The 21,747-nt window shown below is 44.6% G+C and overlaps 1 long non-coding RNA gene across 4 annotated transcripts in view; it reads left to right on the top strand.

Moving 5' to 3' along the window:
• The window catches only part of LOC148145815 (uncharacterized), a 65,931-nt gene extending 53,469 nt beyond the window's left edge, over positions 1–12,462 (top strand). For all 4 annotated transcript variants that reach the window (XR_015761059.1, XR_015761058.1, XR_015761060.1 and 1 more), the window contains 2 exons: positions 7,977–8,136; positions 12,171–12,462. This is a non-coding gene — a long non-coding RNA (uncharacterized LOC148145815). The remainder of the gene's footprint in view (positions 1–7,976; positions 8,137–12,170) is intronic.
• The last annotated feature ends 9,285 nt before the right edge of the window (positions 12,463–21,747 follow it).

The following is a 21,747-nucleotide window of genomic DNA, read 5'->3' as shown; positions in this document are numbered from 1 at the left end:
GCCAAATATCTTTGTGTTCCTGAAGTGTCCGGAGCTGAGTGGCAAACAAGCTCTTTACTCAGCTGGTGTGAAACATGCCTGTGGTTCCTAGTTTTCAAGCTCAGGCTTGATTTGCTAACTTTTTATTCGCTTAATCTCATGGCTGTGTACTTGCCTGTGCACCCCGTCCTCTATCTCCACACTCTCTCGCTCCCCTTTCCCCCCCATCCCTCGCTTTCTTTCTCTCACCCTCCTGTCTTTCTCCCTCCCTCAGTCTGTGTGTGTCTCTCTCTCTCCTCCCTCCCTGACACGCTCTCTCTCTCCCTCTCTCTCTTTTTACCCTCCCCTCTTTCTCACCTTCACTCATCCTCTCCTTTCCTTCGCTGTCCCTCCATCCCCTCTTTCTTTCTTTCTCCCTCCCTTCCTCCCCACTTGCTTTCTTATTCTCTCTCCCACCACCCTCCCCTCCTCTCTTTCTTTACTTTCTTTTTCTTTTTCCCTCTTTCACTCTCTCTCTCTTCCACCACCACCACCACACCCCCCCCCCCCCCCACCCCATTTTCTCTCACTGTCTCCTTTTTACATTCTTTCTCTTGCTCGTCCTTGAGAGTAAAGCCCATGAAGTGAATGCAGTTTGAAGGCAGGTTTACCCGTGCGTTCACAGTATGACTGAAGTGTTCCATTAAAGCAGTGTGCAGCAGGCAGAATGCGTAAGTTCAAATGTGTGACAGGTTGGAGGTAGCAGGCACGTCTGAAACCAGTGTCCCCAATTTTGCTTACACGTCCCTGTGTGTTTGTGGTCTGTGTCCCTGATTGATTTATAAGCTGGGACACAATTCCCCAGCGTGTTACACCCAGCGCATTGATGTAATGTTTGAATGGCTCTCCTGCTGTGGTGCAAGACCGAAGGCTGTGCTGCGGAACCACAGTGTCGACAGATTGAACTGATTTGTTTTCAGCTGCCTATTGAGCCATCTGCTTGCCTGGACAGCAGAGGTTAGTGCATGATGGTGTCGAGCTCTGCATGTTTTCTCCCTCACTGTCTATGGCCAGCTTTCTATCCTCTCTGCGTTTCAACAGTCTAGTTGTACTGATGGATCAAACGTTTTGTTTGATTTTGGGGTTTTTTTAACGTCTCCGATGAAGGCAAGTTTCCTTGTGCTGAAAAGGCCTTATCTTTTAGATTTTGATCGAAGAAATCTTCAGGGAGTCATTTTGTTTTTTAAAAATTTTTTTCATTAAACACCCGCACATCATCTTTCTGAACTCCAGTCATTTCTGCTTCCACTTTCCACGTGCTGCTGGATGTTTAAGGGGCATCCTTTTTTTTCCTTGGGCACAGGTACAATTGTGGTGTTGGATATAAGACCTGGTCACTTCTCATAGCAGTTGGTAATATTGTGTGACATGTTCTAAGGGCAGCATTGTGAAGAACAGTTTCCTAAACCTGCGATTTGGTTGGCCCTGATTCACATTCTAGTGGAAGGGAATGGCCTATGGATTAAAATCAAATTTTTCATTTTATCACAGATGATCCTTTTGATTTGACACATGCCAGCTGTGCCCCTGAACCTGTGGATAGTTGCTGTGCAGAGGGCACATGACCTTCTTGTAGGCAAAGAGGGAGATGCCCAGGCCACTGGCACTTCCTAGTATTTTTATATTCACTGAGACCCAGTGGGTTTCATTTCACTGACTTGGCCAACATGCCTGAGCACCTTCTGGTGTAGAGTGTGGTGCTGGAAAAGCGCAGCTGGTCAGGCAGCATCTGAGGAGCAGGAGAGTCGACGTTTTGGGCAAAAGCCCTTCATCAGGAATGAGGGCTTATGCCCGAAATATCGATTCTCCTGCTTCTCTGATGCTGCCTGACTTTCTGTGCTTTTCCAGCACCACACACTCACCTCTGATCTCGAGCATCTGCAGTCCTCACTTTCTCCACCTTCGGGTGTAGCCACCGACTGCTGCTTACCCATTCCCCAGTTAGTGTGCAACCTCCCAGATGCCTGTGTGTTTGCAGGGTCTCTGTCTATAATCCTAATGACTATAGATATGTAATTGACCTTAATACTATAGCCTGGATGGCATGTGGTCAATGAATTCAGGTGATATTAATTATGACTAAAATTTGAGCTTTTCTTTCCAGTAGGATTGTTAGAACAACTTTGTTCTTGCAGCATTGGAAGTTATCTGCCAGCCTCGTTACATTGTGTACACAATGTCCACCTTCCCTTTAGAGAATGACCGGTTTCTCTTGGTGTTTGGAGTCTATGTATTTATCTAGCACCATTTGAAATCGGTTATAATGATTGGGGAACAACAGCTATCTTCACTAAGACACGATGGCTTCTTCTGTTCTATAATTCAGGTGATTCTGTGATAAAGGTACTAGTGAATGATATGTACCATGTTGAAGACTAATTGTGCTTCTGCCCATCACTTGTCCGACTACAGGAAATTAGAATTGGAATTGCTTATGCTGCTCCTGTCAGTGATGACAAACTTAATGTTAGAATTGTATTAAACAACTGGGTTTGTGTGTGTATGCTGTTTGTACTCTGCTGGCCTTAACTCGGGGGGGCCACATTTCTGTCTCTGATTCAGAAGGTCATGGATTCAAACTCTGCTCCAGTCTTTAAACATATAATCCAAGCTGACATTTCAGTGCAGAGCTGAGAGTGCATTGCATCGCTGGATATGACAGGAAGAGGAGCTGGGCATCTCTAACAGCTGAACAATGTTTATTCATCGTCGCTAAAAATCTGATTAGTGATCATTTATCTCATTGTTACTGAGAGACCATGCTGTGTGTAAATTGAATATCAAATTTGCTTTGAGTCTTTTTGCAGATTTAAAATAGTAGTTACTTGGCTATAAAGCTCTTTGAAAGTCGAACAAGAATGACAATAAGTAAACACCAGCTTCATTTGCCAAGTCTAGACAAAACCTTGGCGCACCCAGGTGGCGTAAGCCCTTTTCTCACAGCGATCATGGATTCTGTGGTAGCCCACCTAACACTGAGGAAATCAGGAGACCAGACCCACAGTTAGACCACACCAGCTCATGCCATCTTCCTCCCTCTGTGAGGCCCAATTGAGATCCTCTAAGAAATGGAGCAACTTGGCCATCTTCCCCACAAGAGTGTGACACTGGTCAGATGAATGAAGTACGGTACATCAGGAAGAGTTAAACTCTGTTTGTACAAGCACTATCCTCCCTCTTTTAGGAAGGCATGTATAGAGCTTCATTACTCAAATAAGAGGCCAGTCAATAAGAGGTGATCTCCCAGTATCTGTGATGCTGAGCTTTAATCAGTGACTGGGAAGTGGGTATTGCTGAATCTGGGCTTTTTGTGCTCGTTCTGGAATAGTGGCTACTCGTGGAGTCCTGAGAAACTGCAGCAATAATCCTGATAGTTACCCTTCAGCTTTGGGCCAAGTGCTGAAAATGCGGTCAGCATAGATGGGATATTTGAATATCAGCATGGACATGATGGGTCGAAGGGTCTCTTTCCGTGCTGTAAAAACCAACCCTATAGTGGCAACATACTGCCTTCATATAGCACCTTAAATGACGTCACAATGCATAATCTAAACAGCATATTCACTAGGTATAGGGTATCAAATATGTAAAGGAGGAGGGAGGTGGAAAGGCCTTGTGGTATTTAACACTGGACTGTTAATCCAGAGACCCAGGTAATGTTCTGGAGACCTAATTCGAATCACACCTCAGCAGATGATGGAATTTGAACTCAGTTTAAAAAAAACTGGAATTAAGAGTCTAATGATAACCATGAATCCATTGTCAGAAAATCCCATCTGGTTCACTAATGCCCTTTGTGGAAGGAAACGGCCATCCTTACCTGGTCTGGCCTACATGTGACTCCAGAGCCATAGCAATACGATTGACTCTTAACTGCCCTCTGGGCAATTAAGGATGGACATTAAAGGTGCCTAGCCGGTGACACCCTTGTCTTGAGCATTAATAAAGAAAAAACTGGTTTGAATAAAGTTGTTTGAGAAGTGATCGAATCTGTTTGGAAGATAAGCTGTGGCTAATATTCTGGAGGATAACACTTACTTTAACTGGGTGTCTTCAGTTTTGTGGTTTAAGTTGTCAGTGTGTCGCAAGACAGCTCCCTTCCCCTTCGCCTTTGGGGGTGAGGAAATGGAAAATATTAGTTTGCAAACAAATGAACGCCATGGTATAGCAGTTGGGTTAAGTGGAGATCTGATGCAACACCAAAGGAGAATCAATTGTCATGAACTGTTTATGAAGGAGGGAACAGGCAATTGCAGGAAAGTATAAAGTCTATGGCAGTGAACTCTGAAACAGTATGGCTTTAGAAATATTACTGATTCGTTCCCGTCGAATGTGAATGGAACATGGGCATTCATCGTGGAAACATTAGATGTGCAAAAGTAGTCATTCATCTCAGAGTTATGACAGTCATAGACTGAACTCTACTTGACCCTGACAATTAAAATTATAAGTGGTTATAATTACTCTGATTCCTACAGGAAATACTTGAATAAGGCATAAAGGGAGAGGGGCTAGGTCAGCAAGTAAACATTGCGTCGTTTTGCTGACCCTGAACTACTGCCAAGCATGGTTTCCTTTAACCTGCATTATTCCGGGCTTCCGACACCGATCCTACACTGGTCGATAGCCGAGCAATCATCCGCAGACAGCCATGTACCAAAGATCAAGAGATTGTGTACTTTAATGACCTGTGCATTCCAAAAGGGAGAGAATGTCCTGCCTGCATAGCAGCATAGGGAACCTCACTGGTACATGCAAACCTTGGGCATCTAAATACTGATACCAAACAGTAAATGACCAATCCAGTGCTTATGTTACCTATTCAGAGCAGTAACTTTAGAATTAGAATCCCAACAGTGTGGAAACAGGCCCTTTGACCCAAGTCCCCAATGACCCTCTGAAGAGTTAGCCCATCCTATCCCATTCCCTTACCCTATATTTACCCCTGACTAATGCACCTAGCCTATACATCCCTGAACACTTATGGGTAATTTAGCATGATCAATTCACCTGACCGCCACAACTTTGTGATTGTGGGAGGAAACCAGAGCACCCCAGAGGAAACCCACGCAGACATGGGGAGAGCGTGCAAACTACACACAGTCACCCAAGGCTGGAATCGAACCCAGGTCCCTGGCGCTGTGAGGCAGCAGTGCTAACCACTGAACCACCGTGCCGCTTTATGATTGACTGTTCCAAAACGTTGCTCATCTCGTAACCAGATTTCTTCACCACCCTAAAATGCCAAAAATCACACAATACCAAGTTATAGTTCAACAAGTTTATTTGAAATCACAAGCTAGCTACCTGAAGAAGGAGCGAGGCTCCGAAAGCTTGTGGTTTCAAATAAACTTGTTGAACTATAACCCGGTGTTGTATGATTTCTGACCTTGTCCACCCCAGTCCAACACCAGCACCTCCACATCATGGCTTCCAGAAAGCTGCAGCCTTCAGTCTCAAGCAGAGTATTTATTGAACAGTTGGGTGAGAGATTTGCTCACAGTTGTTCTTCAGGACCTTTTGAATGGTGCGTGACTACGTTTGAAAATCTTGTTTGCCAAATTGTTTGGGGTGGCACGGTGGCTCAGTGGTTAGCACTGCTGCCTCACAGCATGAGGGTTCCAGGTTTGATTCCAGCCTCGGGCGACTGTGTGGAGTTTGCACGTTCTTCTCGTGTCTGCGTGGGTTTCCTCCCACAGTTCAAAAATGTGCAGGTCAGGTGAATTGGCCATCCTAAATTGCCCATAGTGTTAGGTGCATTAGTCAGAGGGAAATGGGTCTGGGTGGGTTACTCTTCGGCGGGTCGGTGTGGACTTGTTGGGCCGAAGGGCTTGTTTCCACACTGTAGGGAATCTAATCTAATCTAAATTTGAAGCCTCCCTGTGCCCCTTTCCCCCACTTCTGAAGGTGCAGGAGAGCCCATTGTTTGGCCAAATGCCTCCTATCAACAGTGAGAGTCCGCCGACCATTCCCATGAGCACTGTGTAGGACTTGCCACAAGTCCATACCTGTCCGTGCACACACAGCAGCAGGAGATGGTGATAAGGGGAACACGTCCTCTATACATCCTTTGTTCCTCCTCCTCGGCATTAGGAAGGAAATCTCCTTTGTGGTGATCCTGGTGCTGAGTAGCAGCACTTACTTGGTTAGGATCAAGTTTGAACCCGGGGGAGTCCAGAACTAGAGGGCATAGGTTTAGGGTGAGAGGGAAAAGGTTTAAAAGGGACCTATGGGGCAACATCTTGCACACACACGGAGCTGCCAGAGTAAGTGGTGGAGGCTGGTACAATTACAGCATGTAAAAGCCATCTGGATGTCTACATGAATGTCCTTTATGAATCTAGTCCCATTTGGCCGCTATCCCTCTGAACCCTTCCTATTAATGTACCCATCCAAATTGGGACTTGAACCCGGGGGTCCGGCTCAGAAGCAGAGATGTTGTCAGTGTGCCACATGACCTCTTCCAAACAGTTGCATTGCACTAACTATGGCAGTACAAGTTGAGAGGGTGTTGAAGAGGTTGCCCTGCTGGAGGGATGGGTACAATGCGTTGTGAATATGAATGTCCTAGCTTCCATGGGTACTCCTGTCTCAACTTGCATCCTCCTGGATGGAGTGAGCTGTTACTAAATCAAACACACACAATGCTTAACAGGAAGTACATACGGATGTGCAGGGCTGTTAAGTTAACAACAGTTCTCAGATATTTCATAATTGATTAAATGGTAATTATGTGTCGTGTAATTATAAATAATCTCAGATTTAACAGAGCGTTTGTACATTGTCTAATCATGGCTCAAGTGCTCATGATAATAGCCAAAATGAATGGCTATTCTGAAGGCAAATTCACTGGTTAATTTGCAGTTGGGATGATCCCACAAACAGCAATGAAATAATAAAAATATGTTGGTGACTCACTTGAGAGAAAAATGTTTTCCAGCAAATCAGAGAGGCTCCCTGTTCTTCTTGGAATTGTGCCATGGAGTTAATACCCAAATGCAACAAAGTGATGAGCTCTTGGTTAAATGCCTTAAATCTGGCACTTCCGTGAATCAGTCACTAATAAAAGTACAGGTTTAGTGTGCGTCTGGGTTTTGTAAAAGTGTCACAGCAGAAAACGGATCTTCAGAGATCTGGGTGGCCCTGCTGAGAGTTACCAGCATTTTCTGTTTTTTGTGTTCGGCTTGTAGTTTCTCCATCTCAGGAGAACTGCCCCAATCTATTTGCTCAGCCGAACAATGTAAATATTGTTGAACCGATGCAAGTATTTTTCCGATGACATCCACACCTACGTTAGAGATAAAGAATGAGTTGTGGTGCCAAATGCTGTTACAAACGCTGCTCATATCCCACCCATTTGTTAATTCCTCAATCTTGCTTTTCCTCTTTTTCTTGACCCCTTTTTGTTTAACTTGCTGCTCTAAACTTTGGCCAAACCTTTGCACACTTGTTTGTACAGCTCCTTAAGGTGTTGGTTTGGAGCTGAATTGTGTTTGGCAACTTGCCGGGTGTTACTCTACCAGGTTCAGGCTGTTATAGAAATGCAAGTCACTGTTGTCACCACGTGGTTTTCCCTCTGCTGTCATCATTAAGACGGGTGAGGATTGCATAAACTGTAAACACAGAGGTGGATCGATTCTTGGTTACCGGATGTGATGAAAGATTGTCGGGATGTGCAGAAAAGTAGAGTTGAGGATGAAATCAGATCAGCCGTGATCCTTGGAGCAGGCATGAAGAGCCGAGTGACCAACTCTTGTTTTCTTGTCCATATCACCATCTTGGCACAACTGAATCCTCCCCCTCTGGCTAACCCTAGTGATGCATAATAACTGGGCTTCTTATTACTGACCGACTGATCCTTTTTTATTATGGGTTATATCGAATCAACTCCTTACTTCAAGACCTAGTGTTTTATTTGGTATTTTTCACTTGAATAATTAATCTGTTTTGTTGCACAGGTCTCAGAATGACTTTATACCTTGAAGACAGCTGGATGACATCATGACATGTGATGCTTTCGTATAAAATGTCTCCATTTTGCTCTTAGTTAATTAAAATTCGGGCATTAGGGCCTGTAAGGTGAGAGGCTGTGGAGAGGAGAACTTTAGAGGAGATGAGGTAAGTATCTGTTCGGCATAAATATGGTTGAAGACATATTGACGTTTTCCTATTAAAACATTGTCAGAAGTCACACGATACCAAGTTATAGTGCAACAAATCACTTGTGATTTCAAATAAACCTGTTGGACTATAACCTGGTGCCGTGTGACTTGTGACTTATGTCCATCCCAGACCAACATCGGCACCGCCATGTCATGGCTTACCATGAAAACATTGGCATTGTTACTCCACACCCACTGGTACTGTCATTCCACACACGTACAAGTCTAAACACGTACCATTTTGGCTGAGCAGGTAGACTGATAGGTTGTCCAAACCCACCTGACCATGTGCTGTGTTGCGCTGCACCGTTGCACAATGGAACCTAGTGAGACCAACAGCTGACTGGAAAGTAAAAGAGGAACAGTAGCACCTTTGGGCTGCTTTTCCCCATGAGCAGAAGGGCTGGGAGAATGATTTTAATTTAAAATGCTTCAAAGCAGAATTGCTATGGGTTGCCAATTGCTCATCACTGTTAGAACTCTGTTTTTACTTCTGTCTGGCCCAGGGCAGAGGAGAGTGTACTAGCAAATTGCCAGATGGTATTCCACTAACTGAGGTAAAAGCAGAATTCTAGAAACACCTCAGTAGGTCAGGCAGAAATGATGGAGACTTCTGAATGTTGCGCCAGTGGTCTTGATATGTGGTCCAGGTGCAGTACAGATTTGAAGCATTGTTCACACTGCTGATCTGGACAGCTTAGTTTCCATTTCTACTGTTTGTTGTACTTCAGTGGCTTTTACACACCTGCAATAAGTTTGTGACACTTGAGCTAATCTATTGTGATGGAGACATGATGGCTTTCAGACAATTGTCAGCTGTTACCTGCACCCTGGACTGATGTTCCAAAGATTCTGTATGATGCTTATACTCATGTTACGTTGCCTGACCCTTTTTCAGTGTGCTGTAAGTCATATTGTGTACAGTAATGTAACCTGATCAGAACATTATCAGTGCTGCAAATCTGTTCAAAATCATGTTAATTACAGGCTGGAATATACCAGAAGAATAACAGTAGATTCATATTATGTTACAGGTTAATATGTTAATAACCTGTACAGTTATTGGTTTGGAGGAAAAAGACAGCTGTTTGTTATAAGGTGGAGGTGAGCCATGAGATTCACATCGTCATGAATTACTGCAAGATTTGTGGGATTCTGTTGTTATTCTGCCTTAGAAATGCTGGAGATTTGCCTCTCCCTGCAGTTGTCAAGACATCTCTGCCCAGCACTGTAAATGCACATTATAGATGTGGTCAATCAACACTGTAGTCTATAACACACCTATGTAGCAGGTAGGATTGATGAAACCTATGAACACTGAACTCCTGGTTCGCAGGTAAGGATGCAACCACTGCACCACTAGAACCCTTACGTACATATTACATTCCCTATAGAAAATTACACTTAGTATTTACCTGCATAAGGACACTGTTCATGTGGTAATTTGTTCTTCATTGCCTTCTGCTTTTGAACCAGTTGCTAATTAAATGATTGCTGTGCACACATACCATAAAGGAAGCAATCAGGAAGCAAGTTTAACTGATTTTGCTGACTTAGTGTGAATTCTAGCCACAAGTTACATGACTTACAAAGACGATAATGTGAACCCTGAGCAAGCATGTTTCTCTAGTGTCTTGGCTGAAAAAGCTTAGAACAACATATTTTTTATATATGCAAGTCAGTGCGAACATTTATTTACATGACATGTGACCTGTAAGAGCTTTGCTCTTGCCTTACAGCTGGTTAAGTACTTTTCAAGTGTCATTTTTTTGTAATGTAGGGAATACCTAGATTTACACGCTTCCATGAACTTCAGTGAGCTGAATGAGCATATCACCTGTGACATCTCTGACCAGGTTCATTAAAACAAAACGGCTTTAGTGTTGCCGAGCTCACCAGGCAAGACTGATTTGTTTGTCTCAGAATATGGAGAAAGTGAGGACTGTAGATGCTGGAGATCAGAGCTGAAAATGTGTTGCTGGAAAATGCAGCTGGTCAGGCAGCATCCAAGGAGCAGGAGAATCGACGTTTCGGGCATGAGCCCTTCTTCAGAGCACCTGGAGGGTGCTCACGCAGACACGGGGAGAATGTGCAAACTCCACACAGACAGTTACCCGAGGTGGGAATTGAACCCGGATCTCTGGCACTGTGAGGCAGCAGTGCTAACCACTGTGCCACCGTGTTGGATGTTGAGGCCAGAACCACATTCAGTGCTCAACTCCAGCTGAAATGCTTTCCCAAGAGAGGTGGAATTTCGACACTTTTCTGAAGAAGGGCTCATGCTCAAAATGTTGATTCTCCTGCTCCTTGGATGCTGCTTGACCTGCTGCGCTTTCCAGCACTGTCTCAGAATATGGCCATACAGTCGTTTACATATGCTGGAGAGGATGGGTTAAATAACTTCTTAGAAAGATGACACCTTCACCAGTGCAGGGCTCCCACAGGATTGCATAGGAGTGGCGTCTGGATTGCATGCTCAAGCCTGTAGACTGGGACTTGAGTGCACAACCTTTGGACTTTCAAGAAGGTTGGGATTCATTGAGCCACAGTTGATATCTGAAAAGAGGAGACAGTAAAGGTTGTGTCTACATAGAAAGGCCATGTCTCCCATATGGATGAGGGCAGAATTCCCAAGGGTGTCCTCTTTTTGAAAACCTACCTCGGGCAAATGATAGTGACCAGTGCAAGCTGTATAAGGGCACCGTAAAACAGAGCTGAAACTTTATTGCTGGAACAGCACAGCAGGTCAGGCAGCATCTAGGGAACAGAAGATTCGACGTTTCGGGCACATGCCCTTCTTCAAGAAGGGCATGTGCCCGAAACGTCGAATCTTCTGTTCCCTAGATGCTGCCTGACCTGCTGTGCTGTTCCAGCAATAAAGTTTCAGCTTTGATCTCCAGCGTCTGCAGACCTCACTTTCTCACCGTAAAACAGAGCCTTGTAAACTAAAGTGTCGTAAATCCACCTCTCTTGGGAAAGCATTTCAGCTGGAGTTGAGCACTGAATGTGGTTCTGGCCTCGACATCCAACACGGTGGCACAGTGGTTAGCACTGCTGCCTCACAGTGCCAGAGATCCGGGTTCAATTCCCACCTCGGGCAACTGTCTGTGTGGAGTTTGCACATTCTCCCCGTGTCTGCGTGAGCACCCTCCAGGTGCTCTGGTTTCCTCCCACAGTCCAAAAATGTGCCGGTTAGGTGAATTGGCCATGCTAAATTGCCCGTAGTGTTAGGTGAAGGGGTAAATGTAGGGGAATGGGTCTGGGTGGGTTGCTCTAATCTAAGTACCTTAATCTAATCAATCATGATCTGAATGACCTCTTCTCACATTCATAAAAAGGGAACTGTGGAGGCTGGAGATCTGACACAACGGCAGAAAATGCTGGAGAATCTCAGCATTTCTGTGGGAGAGTCAAAATGTTAACTCTGTTAAAGTGGGCAGCATGGTGGCACAGTGGTTAGCACTGCTGCCTCACAGTGCCAGAGATTCCCACCTCAGGCAACTGTTTGTGTGGAGTTTGCACATTCTCCCTGTGTCTGTGTGGGTTTGCTCCGGGTGCGCCGGTTTCCTCTCACTGTCCAAAAATGTGCAGGTTAGGTGAATTGGCCATGCTAAATTGCCCGTAGTGTTAGGCGAAGGGGTAAACTTAGGGGAATGGGTCGGTGTGGACTTGTTGGGCCGAAGGGCCTGTTTTCACACTAAGTAATCTAATCTAAATCTAAATGTCCAGAGGAATTCAGGTCCTGGTGCAGCTACAGAAGCTCTCCTAAATGCTGACACTGACAAGTAACTCCTGGTCCTGTGGATGCCCCTGCTGATTCCACCTTAGCTCCTTCTGTTGTGAGAGGCCCCTCAGAATTCAATGTAATCATTTCCAGTTTGAACATATTGGAATAATAAGATGTCTATCACATTACTGAATAAACTTGCTGTTAAAGTAGTAAGTAGGGAGAAGAACTCTAAATCAGTGTCTACTCATTTTATCTTGCAGTGAGAAACATTGAATTCAGAAGTGACAGCAATTCTAATGCAATATGTGGGCTTAATCCTCACCAGAAAAAAATGGTAACTGGTGTTTACCTTCAAATCAAAGTTTGGAATTTCGTATCGAAAATGTCTGTATAGGTTTTCAGCTGTTGGCTTGTTGGAAAGACATATGATTCCGAAAGAAAAGGAATGTTCCATCTTCTCATTTTCTGAAGTGAGAAAGTTCCCATCCTCAATCTCAGCAAAACGAAAACTGTGTTTGTTCAACACTTTCAATTAAACCTTCCGCAACTGCAGTTTCTTGTTGTCATGTATTTCACTTTCTATCTCACTCTGCAACTGAGGTGATGGAATATTGTATTCACCTGCAGGTCGTCTCATCATCGGCATAGCTCGTTGCACTTTCCATAATTATATGATTTCACATGTGACAGACTGTTTGGAGATTTGTTCAGCTTCCATCGCTTTCACTAAAACCAATGCTAGTTGGGCATTTGTCATATAAAGTTCAAAAGGTGTGGCCCTGGGAAAACACCAGGTCAGGCAGCATCCGAGGAGCAGGAGAGTCGATGTTTTGAAGATAAGCCCTTCATCGGTCATAGAAAGTCCATTTACTTTCCCATTTAGAAAGAAATATCAAGCCGTTTCTTTAACAGGCAATCACACTGCAGCAGTAAGTTGCAAATTTATTCCCAGTCATTACTCCAGTTAAATAAAACCCGAGAATGATAAAACAAATCAAAGGAGGTATGACATGTTAGCAAGCTCCTACAACACAAGGGAACCACATTCTTCTTTTCTGGAACTATAAACTGAAATGGAAGTTGGACTGCTGTACAGCGGAAATACCAGGGGAGTTTTACAACTTGGAAAACCCAGGTGCTGCATGTTTTTAGCTATGCGAAGCAGTCAGCAAGATACTTCAAGCCTGGGTAGCACTGAGAGGCTTTGTGTAAAGGAGATTCTGCCTGACCATCGCCCTATGGTTGAGCTACAGTTTGTTACAAAAAAATCTAAAGACTAGAGCCTGCAAACTCGACACATCTCTCGCCCTCTGATGAAAGAAACAGGGGAAAAAAAACAAGAAAGCTTAAGGGAATTTTCATGAGAAAGACTCGCATCCACAGGATCAATTATTGGAGTGTCAATTTAAGGAAATCAATATGGTATCAGTGCTTAAAAAATCGAAAGAGCCTGTACGTGACTATTTAACATTGCCTTGACCTCTGGGATTTTGATTTCTGAATTTTTCTTCTTTCTATCTACTTGCCATCCATGGTATCCAAATCAAGTGTCTAACTTAATCATGAATGAGTGTGTAAGTATTCGAGGGTTTTAAAGATATATGATTTAAGTTGTGTAGTAATAGGTGAGTATTTCTTCCTTACCTCTATCGTTTGTTAAAGTTAACTGTGCTGTATAAATAGTTATTTTTCTGTTAATGATGAAACCTAGTGTGAGTTGCTTTTGTCCTGCGTAGCAGTTGGTCAGGCAAATGGGTCATCTTATGGTTTACTTGAGAATTTATACATTTTGTGATGGCTTGTGCAATATTATTGGCAAACACTTCACACACTTAATACATAGCTAAATATAGGCTTAGTATTTCATAACATTTAGGATTAATATATGCATTCACAACCCAAGTTAGTTATTGGGTTGAAAACATATTTAACAGTAATTGCCATAAGGCAGCAGCTGCTCATATGGATGATGTAAGTTTATTCTAGATTAGATTCCCTACAGTGTGGAAACAGGCCCTTTGACACAACAAGCCCACACCGACCTTCCAAAGAGTATCCCATCCAAACCCATTTCCCTCTGACGAATGCACATAACACTATGGGCAATTGAGCATGGCCAATTCACCTGACCTGCACATCTTTGGACTGTGGGAGGAAGCTGGAGCAGCCGGAGGAAACCCACACAGACACTGGGAGAATGTACAAACTCCACACAGACAGTTGCCCGAGGCCAGAATCGAACCCTTGTCCTTGGTGCTGTGAGGCAGCAGTGCTAACCACTGAGCCACCGTGTCGTCCCAAGTTTGATATTCCAGCTTTCATTTGAGTTTGATGATGATAGAGCATTCACTATGTACAGCTCTGCTTCCTGGCTGGTTAGTGTTAGGGAGTTGATTCAGCATTAAAATATCATAAGTTTCTAGCACAGTAACAAGCCATTTGGCCTTTCCTTGGGGCCTTAGTTTAATTGCACCTGGATCAACCTTTACTATTGGATTTGTCTGTGATGAAGGCATTCCAGCTACTGGTTATCACAGTTGCCTGGATTGGCTGGGCATGCTGCAGGAAAATGCCAACTGTGCAGGTTTGATTTCCGCCCAGTACCAGCTGAGGCCATTCTTGGGGACTATCACTTGTCCTCCGGTGATGTCAGGGGTCATGACTAGAAATCCTTGGACAATGGCGATGGTACAAGGAGGTGGGGCTTGGGTAGAGGTGATGGGAAGAGGGAGGACGAGAACTGTGATACAAAGCATCAATGTTGGGTGCCAGTCCCTGAAAACACTGATACCAGACATAGATGGTGAGAAGCTCAGCAAGGCAGCCATTTTGCAGCAAACAGCAGAATATATATTTTCAATAAAGTTATGAACATATAAAAGAATCAAAACGTGTGGCGCTGGAAAAGCACAGCAGGTCAGGCAGCATCCGAGGAGCAGGAGAGTCAAAAACATTCCTGATGAAGAGCTTATGCCTGAAACGTCAGCTCTTTTGCTGCTCAGACGCTGCCTGACCTGCTGTGCTTTTCCAGTGCTGCATCTTTTGACTCTGATCTCCAGCATCTGCAGTCCTTCCTTTCTCCTAACGTTTAAAAACCAGTCTATCCAACCGACAACTTCCAAAGTGGTGTGGCAGTGTTGATAGGAACAAAACGTCAAACACAGTGTATGCTCAAGATGAGGCAATAGCATTGTAGCAATGAAATTCCTACCTACCTTATTGATCAGAGCTGCAGTTGGCTTCAATTTCCATTGACCTGATAGGATCTTGGTTGATTTTTCTCCCAATTCCATCACTATCCAGAGCCCTGTGCGTACAAACACATGTAAGCTTAGATGTCTGGTTGTTTTGCTGCGTTCTTGGTCTAGACCAATCCTCAAGGAAGAGGCACTGAGTGAAATGCCAAGAGAGACATCCATGTCCTTGGGCTCATGTATCCCCCCAACCCATTATCACTGCCCTACACTGACTCTCAAGCTGCTTGTACAGCAAGAGTGGGCTGAGAGGAGTTAATCTGCCACTGTTTTCTGGCAGGTCCTGGGTTTGAAATGATTAATATCTTGGCTGCAATGTAATATTACTAGGAATTTCATTTTGTGACTCAGCACATACAGGAACAGCATTTCGCTCACTTCCTGGAAATGACCTTCAAAACAAACAAGACCCAGTGAGATGGTGACGAACTCTCTCAAATTGTTCACTTTTATTTTTGGACGCTATTAATTCAGTCATCCTTTTGTGAGGTTGCAGAATAAGGGGATGTTCATTTTACACTGACATGCAAAGGAATTTCTCCTCCCAGCGGCCTGGAGTTCTCCTTCCCAGAGAGTTGTAAAGGCTGGACAATAAAGATTTTTCAAAGAAGTATGTTTTTTTTTGAAGATTGAGGAGTTGAGGGCTATGAGGAACTGACATGAAAGATTTGAGGCTAACGACAGATCAGCCATGATCTTATAAAATGGCAGGGCAGACCTAAGGGGATGAAAGGCCTACTCCTACTCCTGTCTCTAACATTCTTATGAATGGTTTGGGTTCATATGTCACCATGGTAACAGGAATTTAAATTCCGTTAATAAATTTGGGTAAAACTAGTTTCCATTATGGGGTCTAAAAGATGAGAGACTTAACAAACAATCTGGGTCTTTTTCAATATATAATTTCAGTTACATCACACTGTAAGCTTTTGTTACAAATTCTGTGTCTTACAATCTTATTCTCCACAACCACCTGATGAAGGAGCACCGCTCCGAAAGCTAGTGCTTCCAAATAAACCTGTTGGACTATAACTTGGTGTTGTGTGATTTTTAACTCCATTATGGGGAGCATGATTATTGTAAATGGATGTTTTTTAGGTAAGTAAATCTACTGATCTCACTATCGTGACAGGGTTTAATAAACTGTTCTTGAGCCTTTGAGGTAAGTGCTGATGTAACGGTGACCTCAGTAGTCATGTGCTGGTCCTCTACTAGGAGGCCAGAACCTGTACATCACAGAATGTGCTGTACTTTGTCGCCATGTCGTCATATACAGGCTACTGTTGTGCAGTAACCTCAAACTCTGGTCTGTGGGTCACATGACAATCAGAACCCATACTAGAGAACCTAACCTGGCCGACATGTGACTCCAGACCTTCACCAATGCGAGTGACTCTTAAACCCCCACCCCCTCGAAACAGGCCTCAGGTCGAGGGAAATTCGAGATGGGCCAGAAATGCTGGTGTTGTCAGTGACGCCATGAGACGAGAGAAACCTCCATTCTAACCTGGAGGATCCCGTTTGAGGGGATCACTGGCCTTGATTCTGGACTGACTGCCCCTGCTTTCCTTTGCTGAAATTCAACACAGTATTTATCTCAGCTGTAGCATTCAGAAGTCACTGTGCACCTTTAAGAGGGTGGTTTGTTCATGGCATGAGCTGCCAGAGGAAGTGGTCGATGCAAATACAGTTACAACGTTTAAAAAGGCATTTGGACAGGTACATGATTTTAAAAAAAAAGGTTTAGAGGGATATGGGCCCAACGCAGGCAAGTGGGACTGGTTCAGTTTGGGAACCTTGGTCAGCATGGACAAGTTGGACCAAAGGTTCTGTTTGTGTGTGTGGTATGTCTCTACAATTATCCAATCTTAGGACATGCTACTTGCTGTTGAAGACTGTGACGCAGCTAAGAAACCGATGAAAGCTTTCTGCGGTGATGTGTAGGTTACTGCTGCACTCTAGTGGTTGAACACTCTTACATACTCTCAGTTTTTTTTTCAATATGAAGTAGTTACTAATAGGCTCTGAAATGCCTAAGGAGTACCAAGCATCCTGTCTAATTACTTGTGCTTTGATGCCTCCTTCACTGACTCTGTTTTTAGTTAATCAAACTACATCTGGGAATTTGTTCAAAGGGTATTTCTTTTAAAAAAGTAATTTTAGTGGTGAGCTGTCAATGAGTCATGGAGCTGATGGTCAGAAATATGCTTGGAAAACATTAATCAGTGGGGTTTTAGTCTTCAACTTCCGAAATGTTTTTTTTTTAATCTCTGTCTCTACTCCTCTCTGGAAAACATTTTTCCTGGATATTTCCATAGCTATTAGCAATACTGCCCAACTAGCGATTCTGTCTCATGCTGACATAAAATGTGTGAATGTGTTAGCGTAGAAACTAATAGCAAGAGGACACCATTTATCCCCTTGATTAGATTAGATTACATTACAGTGTGGAAACAGGCCCTTCAGCCCAACAAGTCCACACCGACCCGCTGAAGGGTAACCCACCCATACCCCTACATTTACCCCTTACCTAACACTACGGGCAATTTAGCATAGCCAATTCACCTGACCTGCACATCTTTGGACTGTGGGAGGAAACCGGAGCACCCGGAGGAAACCCACGCAGACACGGGGAGAACGTTCAAACTCCACACAGTCAGTCGCCTGAGGCGGGAATTGAACCCGGGTCTTTGGCACTGTGAGGCAACAGTGCTAACCACTGTGCCACCGTGCCACCCACATCTGCTGTGTCATTTGATAACAGCATCGTTGATTTGATTGTGGCCTCGCATCCATGTTCCTGTCTACCCCTTTGAATGCCCAACAGAAAGAAAGAATGACTTGCATTTACAACGTGCTCTTTATGATCTCGGGAAGACCAAAAGTGCGGCAGAGCCAATGAAAATGGAACGTGGCAGCCAACGTGCAAAGGTCTCATAAACAGCAATGTGAAAATGACCTGATCATAGATATGATAATCATACGTAGAGATGCATAGCACCAAAACAGAATCTTCAGTCCAACTCGCCCATGCCAACCAGCTATCCTTAAGAAATCGAGTCCCATTTGGCCCATATCCCTCCAAACCCTTCTCATTCATCTCCCATCCAGATGCCTTTTATGTGTTGTAATTGTACTAGCCTCCACCACTTCCTCTGGCAGCTCATTCCATACACGCACCATCCTCTGCATGAAAAAGTAATTAACTATTGGCCAAGATACTAGGGAGAACTCCAATTTTTTGCAAGAATGTAATAAGATCTTTGGCATCCTCCTGAGAAGCTGTTGTAATGCCTCATCCAGGAAAACACAGGGAAGCACTAGAGTTTCAGCCTCAGCATCTGTGCTCAGGTCCGTGGAGTTGTTTAAGCCCCTACCCTCTGAGCTGGAGGTGAGAGTGCCACCTAGGGACCTATGGTAGCCAACAACGATTCAGCCTTCCTCCAACATAAACATGCCTACTTCGCAGCACTGTGATTGATGTAAGAACCAAAGGTTTCTTTCCTCTTTCATTCTTCATCCACAGAGCTGCTGAGCTCGGAAATCTTCAAAGCCCAGTGATCAATTCTGACACTGTCAAGGCTTTTGTGACTTGATGCCGCATTCTGGTGAATTTGGTTATTAGGAAGCAGGTGGGACAAGCATTCATTGCTGTGTTGTGAACTTGTAAATTTTATGAAATAGCTTTATGTAATTAAGCCAGATTTATCCTTAGACCATAAGAATTAGGAGCACATTAGGCAATTCAGCACATTGAGACTGCTCTACCATTCAGTCATGGCTGATATGTTTCTCAACCCCTTCTTCTATAACCCTTGATCCTCTTACTCATCAAGAACCTATCTCTCTCTATCTTAAAGACATTCAATGATTTGGCCTCCACAGCTTCTGTGGCAATGAGTCCCAAGATCCATCAACCTCTGGCTGAAGAAATTCCTCTTCATCTCAGTTCTAAACAGTCATCCCTTCACTCCGAGGCAGTGCCCTCCGGTCTAGTCTCTCCTACTAGTGGAAACATCTTACCCTTGTCCACCCTATCCAGCTCTGTCAGTATTCTGTAAGTTTCAATCAGATTCCTCTTGTGCTCCTAAACTCAATCAAGTACAGACCCAGAGCCCTCAACCACTCCTCATATTGGAAAGCCCTTCATCCCTGGGAAGAAAGTGAGGTCTGCAGATGCTGGAGATCAGAGTCAAGAGTGTGGTGCTGAAAAAGCACAGCAGGTCAGGCAGCATCTGAGGAACAGGAGAATCGATGTTTCGGGCCAGAGTCCTTCTTCAGGAATGAGGCTTTTGGGCCAAGGGGGTAGAGAGATAAATAGGAGGGGTGTGGGGTTGAGGGGCAGTTAGCTGGGAATGCGATGGGTAGATGAAAGTGGGGATGATGGTGAGAGGTTGGAGAGGAGGGTGGACCAGATAGGTGGGAAGGAAGATGTACAGGTTGGACAGATCAAGAGGGCGGTGCCGAGTTGGAGAGTTGGATCTTGGATAAGGTGGGGAATGGGAAATGAGGAAACTGGTGAAATTCACATTAATCCCGTGAGGTTGGAGGGTCCCAAGGCAGAAGATGAGGCGTTCTTCCTCCAGGCATCGGGTGGTTAAGGTTTGACGATGGAGGAGGCCCACGACCTGCATATTCTTGGCGGAGTGGGAGGGGAAATTAAAGTGTTCAGCCACGGGGCAGTGGGGTTGTTTCGTGTGTGAGATGTTCTCTGAAGAGTTCTGCAAGTAAGATTTCAGTCTCCCCAGTGTAGAGGAGACTGCATCGGGAGCAACCGATACAGTAAATGACCACGTGTGGAAGTGAAGGTAAGACTGTGATGGATGTGGAAGGCTCCTTTGGGACCTTGGATGGAGGTGAGGGGGGGGAGGTGTGGGCGCAGGTTTGCAATTCCTGCGGTGGCAGGGGAAGGTGCCGGGGGGTGGGTGGATTGGTGGGGGGGGGGGGCGCGCGGACCTGACAGGAGAGTCATGGAGGGAATGGTCTTTACGGAAAGCGGATAGGGGTGGGGAGAAAAATATATTTCTGTTGGTGAGGTCCGTTTGTAGGTGGCGGAAATGTCAGCTGATGATACGGTTTATGCAGAGGTTGGTGGGGTGGAAGGTGAGGACCGGGGGGGGGGGTCCTGTTCTTGTTGCAGTTGGAGGGGTGGAGTTCGAGGGTGGGGGTGTGGGAAATGGAGGAGATGCACTGGAGGGCATCATCAACCACGTGGGAGGGGCAAATGGGGTCTTTAAAGAAGGAGGCCATCTGGTGTGTTCTGTGGTGGGACTGGGAGTAGATGCAGCGGAAGCGGAGGAATTGGGAATAAGGGATAGCATTTTTACAGGAGGCAGGGTGGGAGGAGGTGTAGTCCAGGTAGCTGTGAGAGTTGGTGGGTCATCCCTGGGATCATTCTTGTAAATCTCCTCTGGACCCACTCTAAGGCCAACACATCCTTTCTTAGATACAAGGCGCAAAACTGCTCACAATATTCCAAATATGATCTGACCACAGCCTCAGCAGCATGTACCTGCTTTTGTATTCCAGTCCTATCGAAATGGAGACTATCATTGCATTTGCTGAAAAATGTGTCGCTGGAAAAGCGCAGCAGACCAGGCAGCATCAAAGGAGCAGGAGAATCGACATTTTGGGCCCGAAACATCGATTCTCCTGCTCCTTTGATGCTGCCTGGCCTGCTGTGCATTTCCAGCAATACATTTTTCAGCTCTGATCTCCAGCATCTGCAGTCCTCACTTTCTCCTATCATTGCATTTGCCTTCCTAACTGCTAGCCAACTCAAAACTTTGTCACGAAAGAAGTGTCCGCTGTATTTCTTTATGTAGACAGGGTGCCAGCCCTTACCTCCTGCTGTCAGATTGCAAATGCAGAGTTTACAGGTTTGCAGCAAACAGACTGATCCACGGCAACGCATGTCCATAGACAATTCAAACAGTAAGTGGGGGGTAATGTATAAAGTCAATTAAAATGATCACATTTGAGCTTCAAACTGATGTGACAATTTTAGGATTGTGGCTGTAAGAATTTGGGTACTTCCAAGGTAAGTTCACCTGAAATTGGGGCTGAGCCGTGGTGTGTGGTTGGGGGAAAGGGAAAGTTGCTTTGTGTCACTTTCAGCAATGTTATTTCCTGGTCCGTAAGCACACCAACAGCTGGATGCTAGTTATTTGCCTGGTCATGTCAAACCCCTGCTCAATGCCTGAAAACAATTGCTGTGATTAGTTTTGACATGTCCCGTCCATGTCATGGGGTCAAGAGAAGGCCAGCAGCTCTTGTTAATTTAAGCCTACATTGACTGTTCTGGAAAGAACAAACTTTGAGCTTCACCTACAGGAACTGAATTAATGGAACTCAATGCTCAAAAAAATGATTGTGTTCAATATAATTACTAATTAATCATGTTAGTTGAATTTTTTATTTTTAACAATGTAGTAACATTCCTTATTTACCAACATACAAATTAGGAGCAGGATTAAACCATTCAGTCCCTTGAACCTGCTCAGCCAGTCAATATCATCGTGATTAGTCAGATAATGCCTCAGCTCTATTTTCCAGTCTGTTCCCTTGGGAGTGAAGAATCTAT

The sequence above is a fragment of the Chiloscyllium plagiosum genome, unplaced genomic scaffold (assembly GCF_037043375.1).
Source record: "Chiloscyllium plagiosum isolate Xiang-an unplaced genomic scaffold, Cpla_swu_hap1 HiC_scaffold_23, whole genome shotgun sequence".
Taxonomy (NCBI): Eukaryota; Metazoa; Chordata; class Chondrichthyes; order Orectolobiformes; family Hemiscylliidae; genus Chiloscyllium; species Chiloscyllium plagiosum.
This window is presented reverse-complemented; position numbering and strand designations above follow the sequence as displayed.